Here is a 12,647-nt window from a genome sequence, read left to right as displayed (position 1 = left end):
GGGCATAATTGTTGTAAAGAAAAATAAACATGTAGAAAACAGTTATGAAATCAACTTATCCTGTGAGAGCCAATTACTTTTGACAAAGTGGCCCCTCCTAGGTATCAGAAACCTTACGGGATCAGGGCATAATTGCTGTAAAGAAAAACAAACACGTAGAAAACAGTTATGAAAGCAACTTATCATGTGAGAGCCAATTACTTTTAGCAAAGTGACCCCTCCTACGTATCAGAAACCTTATAGAATCAGAGCATAATTGCCGTAAAGAAAACACATATAAAAAACAACTCATAATGTGAGAACTATTTACTTTTTGGAAAAACGACCCCTCCCAGGTATCAAAAACCTTATGGAATCAGGGTAAACTTGTCACAAAGAAAATCATATAAGAAACAACTCATAATGTGAAAATTGATTACCTCTTTTTTTTTTCGAAAAAATGATTCCTCTTAGGTATCAAAAACCTTATGAAATCAGGTTAAACTTATCACTAAGAAAACCATGTTAAAGACAAGCAGATCAATCATTAAGACTACGTAGGATAATAAGCTTCTTGCAAAGCACAATCACAAAACACCAACAAATATTCTTTAGTTTTTTTGGAAACATTTTGAAAGATTTTAATAACATATTTCAAGTATAGAGGTCCTGAAATTGATATACCATAATTGCTCTTTGACATAGCACAATGTGAAATAATTGTTACAGAGTTTTAGACATTATTTATCCTTCATTCTTTCATTCTTTCTCTCTTTTTTTCTTTTCTATTTTGCTCTGTTTTGTTTTTTCTTTTCTTTCTCTCTCTTTCTTTAATTTTTTAATTATTTTTATTATCATTTATATCTTCTCTATTTACTCAATTAAAATACTAGTGCAGGTCAAAACAAGGGGACTTACAAACGGGATTTTTGACACAGGCCAAAGCATAGAGGCTGACATGACCAACGGAATTTCTGATGCAGGTCAAAGCATAGAAGCCACCATGATCAACGAATTACCTGACGTGGGTCAAAGCATAGAGGCTGACATGACCAGCGAAATTTCTAACATAGGTCAAAGCATAAAGGCTGAATGTAACAGATCTAACAAGCACAAGTCAATTGCTTTTTGCAAGCATGGTGGTTGGTTGAGAAAGGCAAACACTAGATCTAGGTGACAGTGGAATTTATTTAAAAAATGAGCTAGGTGACACTAGAGTGCCCAATTTCTATGCATTAGGCAATGAATTTTTATTATTCTTCTTCAAGCTTGTTTGGTGGGTCGTTTTGTCAAATCCACTCTTGAGTTTGGTAAAGGTCACAACAACAGGTAATGAGAGAATGAACTGGACCAGTGATGAGCCCATTGTCCCTAGTATATTTATATTAATAGAGTTTTGTATGCGCAAGGAGTTCTCATATCATGGGAACTTTAGGGATAGGAAGATAAGAAGAGATACATGATAAGATTTACATGAGAGAGTAGAGTCTTGGTGGGAAACTAATGTAACTAAGAGAGCTATCTATTGTACACGTGGAAGCTACTTTAATACACCCCCTCAAGCTCCATGTCGATCAAGCACATGGAGCTTGTTACGTAGAGTTGTAAATTGTGTGCCACCAAGGGGTCTGGTGAGAATGTTAGCAATTTGATTGCTGGAGGAGATGAACTAAACTCGAAGACCTCGAGTAAGCACCAAATCACAAAGAAAGTGGAAGTCAACTTTGACATGGTGAGTACATACCCGAAACGCGAAATTGGTTGCAAGATAAGTGGCTCTGATATTATCACACCAAAGTACTTCAGTGGCCACCGTGGCACACGCTCGAAACTCAGACTCAATGCTGGAGCGTGCGACAATGGCCTGTTTACGAGAGCTCCACGCAACCAAGTTGTTCCCCAAGTAGATAGAAAAACCGTCGGTGGAACGATGATCATCGGGACAGCCAGCCCAGTCAGTATCTAAGTACGCTTGAAGTATAGAGACAAAGCCTTGGAATAAACACAAGCCACCGTGACATACACTCGAAACTTAGACTCCATGCTGGAGTGTGTGACAATGGCCTGTTTACGAGAGCTCCTCACAACCAAGTTGTTCCCCAAGTAGATAGCAAAATCATCAGCGGAATGATGATCATCGAGACATACAACCTAGTTAGTATCTGAGTACGCTTGAAGCGCAGAGACAAAGCCTTGGAATAAACACAAGGCATGATAGATAGTATGTTTGAGATAACGGAGTATCCGTTTAACAACAACCCAATGCACCTCGGTGTGAGACTGTAAGAATTGCGAGACCTTATTGATGGTGAAAGAGATGTTAGGCCGGGTGATAGCAACATAATGCTGGGCCCCAACAATACTTTTGTATTTAGTAGGGTTAGAGAGAGGTTGACTATCAAATTTGGACAACTTAGTGTTGGTAGCCATTGGAGAAGAAACTGGCTTAGTAGTATCCATGCGAGTTCAGTGTAACGGATCATATATGTACCATTGTTGGCTCGGGGTGAGTCCATCAGAATGTTGGAGAATTTCAATACCTAAAAAAATAGTGAGTAGGACCAAAGTCCTTGAGAGAGAAGTGGCACGATAGGTGCATGATGCACTCACGAATAGATGCATTAGAGGATCCAACCATCAAGACATCATCAACATAGACCAATAGATAGAGAGTCATGGAGCCAAATGAATAAACAAAGAGAGAAGTGTCTGCAATTGAAGTTTGAAAGCCCATTTATAAAAGTTGAGTTGTGAACACTAAGAACGGGAAGCCTGTTGCAGTCCATATAAGGCTTTGTGGAGCTTGTAGACATGGTTAGGCTTGGAGGGGTCCTTGAAGCCTTTTGGTTGTCGAATAAAAATATCCTCTTGAAGCACACCATTCAGGAAGGCATTGTTGAAGTCAGTTTGATGAATGGATCAACTATGATAGACGACTAGAGAGAGAAGAGTGCGGATCATGATAGGTTTGACTACTGGGCTAAAGGTAGTGGTGAAGTCAACTTCGGGAACCTATGTGAAGCCTTGAGCAACAAGGCGAGCCTTGTAATGGTCGATGGTACCATCAAGCTTGCATTTAAATTTATAAATCCATTTGGTGCCGACAACATTCATATCAACGGAATGAGGAACAAGAGTCCAAGTGCCATTTGAAATGAGTGCTTTGTACTCTTTGGCCATGGCGTCATGCCAGTGAGCAGAGCGAGATGCTTTAGAATAGAAAGTAGGTTCGGTATTGTCATCATTTAATTAAGCAACTAGGCTCTATGGCAATGGATACTTGGTTGTGAGATGCGAGCTGGGGGGGGGGGGTAGTGCTCCATCCATAGAATGGGTCAACATGGAATGTTATCAAGTAGGTGGTGGTACTACTGGTGTGGCATCAAGAAGAATTTCGAGATGATGCGTTCCACGTGGACCAACATCTGGAGACGAAGACTCAGATTGTGAGGGAGTTGGTTCATGTTTGAAGGAAGATGAGAGGAAGTATTCAGCGAGGATACAGTTGATATAGATGGCTCTGTCATAACTGAAGAATCTGAACCAGTGGGAGAAAAAAATTGAGGTTGAAGATAGACTCCAAAGGATGGAGAAACAGTAGAACCATTAAGAGAAATACCAAGATAGTGTTCATCAAACTAACATGTTGAGAGACATACTCACAACCAATGGAGGGATGGAGACACTGATAGCCCTTGTGTTTGTCGCTATAGCCCAGGAAGATGCATTGATGAGAATGATAGGCAAACTTGTTCTTGTTATAGGGATGGAGAAGAGGATAACACACACAATCGAAGGGCTTGAGTAACTTGTAACCCAGAAAACACCAAACAACACCTCAAATAGAAATTTTCCATGTAGAACAGAGGAAGGAAGATGATTAATTAAATAAACCGTTGTCAGTGTAGCATCGACCCAGAAGGAAAAGGGGAGTGACAAGGAGGCCAGTGGAGACAGTGTGGCTTCAATAACATGATGATGTTTTCTTTCAGCCGAGCCATTCTGCTCATGTGTGTGCGGGTAGGCAAGTCTGTGTGTAATGACGACAGAGTCCAAATAAGATGAGAGTTTCTGGTATTCTCCACCCCAATCCGATTGTGCAAATTTAATCTTAGTATTGAACAAGACTTCAACATGATGCTTAAACTTTAAAAATACATCAAGAACATCAGACTTCTTATGTAATAAAAATAACCACGAGAATTTACTATAAGCATCAACAAAAATCACATAATAATGGAAACTAGCAGTAGGCAATACTAGAACTGGTCCCCAGACATCAAAATAAATTAAATCTAAAGGACTATTAACAATAGTAGGCGACAAGGACAGAGATAACCTATGACTCTTGCCCATTTGACATGACTCACAAACTGGACCCAACTTAGACTTATACTGACCAACATAGGGTAAGTCGAATTGCTTGACCACTTGTCTTACAATGCACAGAGTAGGATGTTCAAGATACTTGTGCCAATCATCAATAGAGACACATTTACCAACCAAAGCAGATGGTTTATTTGGAACAGGTTGATTGGAAGAGATATTACCTAGAAACTGATAGAGGACGTCTCTATTAGGCCATCGAAGCAGTGTTGTCCCCGTATAATCCTTCACAGCAAAGAAATCTCCATGAAATTCAAAATATAAATGATTATCTTGAGCAAACTTCTAGACAGATAATAAATTCTTGGATAGGTTCGACACATGAAAAATAACATTTAGAGTAAACTGATGAGAGGCAGGATTAATAACAGATGAACCAACATGTGGAATCACCAAACCTAAGTCATTACCAACTTTCACTTGATTGGATCCTCCATATTCATATCAATTTTGGAGATTCTCGACATCGGGTTTCATGTGATGAGTGGCTTTGCTATCCGGGTACCGAGTTGGGTCAAATGAGGAAGTAGAACCGCTATTGTAGGCTACTAGTTCTGCTTCTTCATTCTTGAAGTTTAGATCATATCGGCTGCAACACTTGAGTTTACCATGTCCTAGTTTGTTGCATAACTGACAAACTATTGGATTACCATGCCCCTGCCTCTGTTATTGCTGCAGGTATCAGAGGGACCACGCCCCAAGCCTCGTCTATGGTTGTTATTGGGAGTACTATACTACTGATTATTACCAGAACCTTTCCCTTTGAGATTGGCGACATTTGTTGAGGGAGAATTGGAATCCACTGCAGTGGTGTTTTGTTGCAACCAACTTTCATGAGCAAGAAGAATTCCTAAAACATCATCAACATCAAGGTCCTCTAGATTGGACCTATTAGTAATAGCGATAACAACATATTCATATTCAGATCCAAGACCGGTGAGAATATAGAGAATCAAATCACTAGCATTGATAGGTTTAGCTACTATAGACAAGCTATCAACAATTAACCTAGCTTTTCTAACATACTTAGAAACAATCATACCTCCTTTCTTTAAACTCTGCAATTGTCTCCTATACTGGAGAAGCATCAAACAAGAATATTTTGCAAAAGACATGGCGAGAACATTCCACACTTTACGAGAGGAGTGATACCCGACAACTTGTGCAAACACGCCCTCGGTGTGCGCCACTGATATGGGAGGTATTCAAACCCGAAGTGTGATCGAAGGTTGAACCTACGGTGGAGCTTTGTGCAGCAGAGAAGGAGTCATTGGAGGCCATTAGGGTAGTCGTGGCTCTAATACCAAGTGAAGGTCACAACAATAGGTAATGAGAGAATGAACTGGATCTGTGATGATCCCACTGTCCCTAGTATATTTATATTAGCAGAGTTGTGTATGTACAAGGAGTTCTCCCATCATGGGAACTTTAGGGATAAGAAGATAAGAAGAGCTACATGATAAGATTTACATGAGAGAGTAGAGAGTCCTGGTGGGAAACTAATGTCACTAAGAGAGCTATCTACTGTACATGTGGAAGCTACTCTAATAAGTTTTGATGAAAAGCAAGTTGCTGAATGGGCAAATAAAGAATGCTAGAATGGAATGCTATGATTCTAGTGGGGGTTATAGGGGGTGTAAGAAGCCTAGAATGCATTAGATTTGAAGTTTAAACAATGGTGTAAGTTTGAGATAAGAATTGATAGATGGTTTTGAAGATAAGATGGTTTTGGCTCAAACATAGTTTTCTTTGGTTTTGGAGATAAGTTGATTTATCTCTTATTGTTCTTGTTCTCATTTCTCTCCTTTAATCAATGAAATTTGCACTAATAGGTGGGGTCTTTAGACGGAACACTTAAAACAGGTTTGGTATCATAATTACATGTGGTTGTTTTAAGACGATTGATTAGAAAGTAGTGCCACGAGAATAATTATTCTAGCTAAGGTTGACACATAGGTGCGATCTGATTGAAGGATGACAACTTAGCCAGGCAAGCCCAATTCGCAACATTCGCAGTTCGGGTATCCAAGCTACCTCGGCCCAAAACCCGCCTCGGCGTAGAGGCACCTTGGCATCCAATCCAATTCGGGATTGAAGAATCGAAGTTCCAGCTCGGAGCTAGCGATCCAAAGTGTCGTATAACCAACTCCGAAGGCCTCCCCAATAGATCCCGAATCTCTTGGGGTCATGATGAGCCAATAGATCTCGAATCTCCCGAGATCACGATAAGAACTCATCCCGGTTCCACCTGAATCGGGGGTAGACGATAAGCCTCATCCACGTACTGCTCTCCTTAAAAAACAGAACCGACCTTATCTCTACAACCTGAAGAACCCAAAGCTCTTTCGTAAAGCCCACGACTACTCTAGTATATAAAGATTTGAAATCTCCAGGCAAAGGTACGCGTGATTACTCTACTCTCTAGCACTCAAGCTTTCAAGCATTCATCTCGCATTCACAGTATAATTACTAACTTAAGCATTAGAGCGACCTTGCCGGGTTAGCTACCCCGGGTTCTTTGATACACTATTTTGCAGATCGATCCAGCTCATCGTCCATCTGGAGTTCAGATCGCGCACCATCAGGTTGTTAATGAGAAAAAAGTCTAAACAAACAAGAGTTTGGTATTGATTTTCTTAGGAGGAGAAAAACAAGCTTTTAGAATTAGAAAAAAAGGTATAGAGGCATGGAGATTTCAATATAATTGACTGGAGTGGGTAGATTCTGTTATTAGATTTATGAGGAGGAATAGGTTGGAGTTCAAAAAAGTGGAATTGTCTTGTGGCTTACATAGAAGAGGTTTGGAGGAAGTATATGTTTCTTAAAGGAGACCATATGAGACGGTTTGATAGGCATCATTTTTCACAGAAAGTGATTTAATTGTGCTTCTTTTTATCCTCTCTGTAGAGGAAGGATAGGATAGGGTGTTGTGTTGGTAATAGAAATAAGAATGTGATATGGAGAAAAGGGAAAATAAGGTATATATGATTAGAGAAAAACTTGTTTTTTTTTTTCTGAAAATTTACATTGCTTTGTTCCTTTATTTGATTTACACTGTTTTTTCTCTAGACCATATATTTTGAGTGCAAAACTATAGTATAAAAATGGAAAAACCATAATGTGGTTAACCGGTTGAGTAGTTAACTGGTTACATCAGTTTGGTCTTGGTTCAGTTTTTAAAGAAACCAAAGTGAGCAGTTTGGTTCAAAAAAATTCCAACGGTTCGGTTATCACGAGCACTCCTAATCTTCTTAAGGCGAGGGAATCATTGCCTAGATTTGGCCTTAGGTACAGGCTTGAACATGTTTTATTTGATTAAAGGATGAAGAAGACAATACCCTTGTTTAGTCTAGCTCACTTTGTCCAAGCCAAAGAACCCACTAAAACTTGATTGTTTGATGTTTGTCTCATTATTTCATGTTTATCCTGCATTTTATTGCCGTGCCTTCTAACAACCTGATCTTACGCGTTGAGCAACTCTTTGTTGGACATTCTTAGTTTTAGGGTCAATATGGTTTCTTTAAAGAGTATATGCAGATGAGCACATTGTTTTTTACTGTTCTTCTCAATTCTTTATTGGCCTTCTTTAATTTTTGTTTCAGATATGCAGAATGTATGTTGGAATCTGAACTGATTTCTTATAGGGGAATTTGAACAGATTTTATCTTTGGAGTAGCTTGGAAGAAAAACTGAATTCGGGGATTCGGATCTCCGATGAGAAACCCATCCCATCGGGGTCAGGGATGGAGGACCACTTCTTTCCCTGATGGGGATTGGGGATGTGGTGGGGAATGTTTTAGAAATCGAGGTTGAGGATGGGGAATATAGTCCCCCCTTTGAACCCACTCTGTTGCCATTCCTAATGCCAAAGAAGCATGAATTGTCTCTTGATCTGGAGGGAATAATAGGTCCCCACTATAGCCATGAAAAGGGCATGTTTCTTCCCCATTTTGTTCTTGCTCCAAGTCAACTGACCCATAATAAGTGATGCTTCTTCTAAGCAAGTAAGTAATGGCAATTTCAAATTAGGAGTCCCTATGTTCAACAAACTATTTGCCTATGAATCATTATGCTTGTTTTCTCTTGCATTTTGATATGTGAAACTTGGATTCTTTGGGCTAACTCCGACAGAGATAATAGTTGAACTAAAAATTCTAAATGTAAGGCCATGGAGTGCAGTTTATTCAGTTTATTACCTAAAGGTCTAAGGGGGATGGAAATCTAAACTAAGAGGAAGGAGAAAGGGCATAGAGGAGTTGGCTAGACCCCTAGAGGGGCTGCCTACATACCCTCTAGCAAGGGATTAGGTTGTTGTAGTTTGCTTGTGTTGGAATTCCAGTGGTGAGACGGAGGTGGATATGTAAAGAGGGAAATGGGGAGAATGAGAGAGGTTCCCTAAAGAGAGTCTCAAAATCATAGATCTTAGACCTAGGGGTGGATTCGAGCCGAGCGGCTTGCCAAGGAAGTTTGGGGCTTGAGCTCGAGTTTGACTAGGCTCAAGCTCGATTTAAGAAAAATGTTTTATAAAAATAAAAAAAATATTATATATATAATATTTTTATTTGATATTTAAAAAATTAATTATTATTATATATAAAAATAAAAATATTATATATATAATATTTTTTATAATTTTATTATTATTATTATTATTATTATTATTATTATTATTATTATTATTATTATTATTATTATTATTATTATTATTATTATTATGTAGCTATTCGAACTTGGCTCGCGAGCCTCATGAGCCGAGCTTTATTAGGCTCGAGCTCGGCTCGATTAATAAACGAGCCTATAAATTGGACTCAAGCTCGACTCAAAGCTCGGTTGAAATCAAGCCGAGCCAATCTTTTCACGAGCCGAGCTCGAGTAACTGGTGAACAACTTAGCTTGTGGCCACCGGCGGGAAAGGAAACTCTAACACGGGAAGGAAACTCACTCGGTCTAAATTAGGGCTGTTCATAAGAATGCCCAATCTAACCAAACCGACCAACCCGAGTCGGCCGGGTTTTCATCCGTATCGGTTGGTTTCGGGTTGGGCTCATACATAAACCGATATGTCGGGTCGGTTTCGGTTTTCTTGCGTGAAAACCGAAATCAACCCGACCCGAACTGAACTAGTATTGTACTAGTTTGGTAGTTCCTACTTCCTAGTTTGAGTAGTTTCCTAATTCCTACTAGTCTTCTACTTCTAGACTTCTACTAGAACTATAACTCTAGAAGGCCCATTAGGCAATTACAATTAGATTTCAATTATGTGTCCTTTTTTAGTTTTTTACCTAGATTAGAATTTAGAAGGTTTCTAATTTTTTATTTTATTGACCACTTTTATCTTCTCATAAAATCTTCTATTCTCTAACTTGGTTGGTCCGCCCCCCTCATTCCCTCAAGCTCAACTGCTCAAGTCTCATTCTTAAAGTCTCAACTTCAGTCATTCAAAGGTTAGTATTTATTTATTTATTTTTAATTTAATGCATGTTACAAGTTGATATATTTTATTTGTGTTTTAGTTAAGTTTAAGCTTTGAAAAAATCCAGTTAATGATGATATATTTGCACAAAAAAACTTCAGTTTTGTATGAAAAACCTAATCTATTTAAAATTTTAAGTATATATTTCGGTTTTAATTTAAATATATTTTATATTTAAAACTATTAAATAAAGATATTTCAGTTTTACATAGAAACCGAAATATCTGAAAAAATTTATATCTAAAAATATATATTCTGAAAATCTGAAATATATGAGATATATATTTCCAGAAAATATATATTCCAAATTTCCAATATATTTTATTTGTATGTATATTTTTGTTTATATACATATATATATATATATATTTTAAAATACATATTTCAGTTTTAAATATATTTCCAGAAAATATCTTAAAAAATAAAAATTTCAATTTTCAGTGATTATACTTGTATTCTTTACCTGAATTAAATTTAGATTTATCTTGGACTCTTGAATATCAAATTATCAACTAATTCAGATTTTATTCGGCTTTGTACAGGAGCAAAACTGAAACCGACCCAAACCGACCTAACCCGACTCAAACCGACCAAGTCGGTTTGGCCTATCAGTGGGTCGGTTTCGGTTCCCACCTTAGGTAACCCGATCAGGTTGGGTCGGTTGGGAAAATCCCAATAAATCGACCCAACCCGACCCGTGAACACCTCTAGTCTAAATGGCTAGAACATGTTGTGGATCCTCTCGAGGATCCCTTATTTATAGATTTCCTCAATTATTTTCTTTTCTAGACAGGATTTAAGTTTGTTACTTAATTACCTGATTTGTGCCACATGAATTTGTTGGGATCTCACCATGTGCCTAGGCTGTTACCTCGGTGTTTGGACCTCTACTCCTCCTAACGTGTGTATGCGAAGACATAGGTTGGTACGACCCTTTTAAGTCCTTAAGGTTTGGGTAATTTTGAAACTTTCTAACTTTAAAAGGATTTTTGGTCATTTGGAGTATGGGAAAATGACGAAATAGGATTCTAATTGAATGGCAAGGACTTTAAGATGAATTTTGGATGGTAGGGATGGGGTTTGTGGGTGCAATAAGCTCTTAGGGATCTAGTTCAATGAAATTGCCAAAATGGAATTGTTTTGTAAAAGTTAACTAGAGGTATTTTTGAGTGAAATTTCACATGGTGGAGTTTTAGAGTATTTTGGGTCCAATAGATGGATCTGACTAGTCTAATTGTGCTTAGATCAAAAGGATTTGGAGGGCACACAAACAGGTCAATAAGAATGCCTGAAATAGGTAGGGTTTCTACAAGTCTTGGGTGCATTGGCATTGTGCCTAAATCAAGCAAATCTAGAAAGTGGTTGAATTGGCCAATAAGAATGCTCAAAATGGAATATTTGTTTGATAGAAGGGTAGATGTGGGAACTTTTGGCTGAAATTTGACTTGGTAAGGTTTTTATGGATGCTACATGGATTGGTAGGGTCTAATTGGTTCAGAGATCGTATGATTGAGAAAATCTAGAGGATAAATTAATCGATCAATGGTAGGGGTGATCATTTCAGCCTAGCATGTACAAGCCCGACCTAGAAATTTCGGGCTTGGGCTTGGGTTTTGTGTTTAGGCCTGGCTTAGGCTTGGACTTACATATATTTAAACATTACACATTTTATGTATATATATATGCACATATTAATTAATATTATATTATATATTATATATAAAAATTATAATATGACACTAATCATTTATATTATATATAATAGTTTATGTTATATAATGTATAAAACAAATTTATATGCATGTTATATGTAATATTTTATATATGAAATACATAGGCCTAGAATCAGGCCTAGCCCGATTTAGGCCCATGTAGAGACAAGCCCACTTATGTTTTAAGCTTAGAACCCAGGCTAGGCCAAGCTGGGCCTGGCCTATGATCACCCTTACTCAACGGGAGAACTTAGAATGGAATCTTTGTCTGATGGAGGGGGAAATAGAAGAGTTTTGATATAAAATTTGATTGGGGAAAATTCTATGGGTCTTGGCTTATTTTGGGATTTGATTGGCTTAGAAGTATTGGGATAAAGGGAATTTGGAGTATGATCATTCCGACTAATGAGATAGGTTGAAATAAAATATAAGTTTGATGGTATTTGGTAGGTTTAGAATTTGTTAAGTTGGCGCCTAGGGATTCTTGAGTTAATTGGTGGTGTTTGATAGGTCCAGAGTGGGGTGAAAGTGATAAATCTGAGGACTTGAGTGTATTAACCAATGATATGGGTTGGAATGAAATTTAGGTTTGATGGAAGGCTAGATGATGAAGATTATAAGTGAAATTTTGTGGATAGGTGTTTGAGAGTGTCTTTGATCTAACATAAAAGATGGATTTTTAATTGGATAGATGGAACAAGAGATCTGATGGCTAAATCATCTTAGGTCATATTAGGTCGGCCAATCTAAAGTCTCAAAATAGAATTTAGGATTGTTAATAGTTAATTGAAAGAATTTAGGTGTCGTTTGGCAACTTTTTTTTGAAGGATCTTCTGGAAGATTTGATAGTCAAAAGACGTAGTAGGCTTTTACATAAAGATCTTGGTAGCCCACAGACTATTTGGTTGGAGGTGTGTCTTTCCGCATGAAGACGAGATGAAAAAAGGTGATAAGCTCCAATTCTAGCTTCTCCTGTCTTTTTAGGGTGGAGTCTTTTGGCAGCTAGATCTTCCCTCAACTAAACAAGAAAAGATGTAAATGCGGGTCATCAAGCTTCTAAACAGCCGACAACCCGCATGGAAAGATGTGCCAAATGG

General features: G+C 38.0%; 1 non-coding gene across 1 annotated transcript; it reads right to left on the bottom strand.

Moving 5' to 3' along the window:
* Positions 1-5,230: 5,230 nt before the first annotated feature.
* On the bottom strand, positions 5,231-5,339 carry LOC148791078 (small nucleolar RNA Z247). The gene has a single exon (XR_016078190.1). It is a non-coding gene; the product is annotated as a small nucleolar RNA Z247 (small nucleolar RNA).
* Between the last annotated feature and the right edge of the window lie 7,308 nt (positions 5,340-12,647).

The sequence above is a fragment of the Nelumbo nucifera genome, chromosome 6 (assembly GCF_055504915.1).
Source record: "Nelumbo nucifera cultivar China Antique chromosome 6, China Antique-T2T, whole genome shotgun sequence".
NCBI classification, from domain to species: Eukaryota; Viridiplantae; Streptophyta; class Magnoliopsida; order Proteales; family Nelumbonaceae; genus Nelumbo; species Nelumbo nucifera.
The sequence above is the reverse complement of the archived record's forward strand: the minus strand, read 5'-3'. Positions and strand labels throughout refer to the sequence as shown.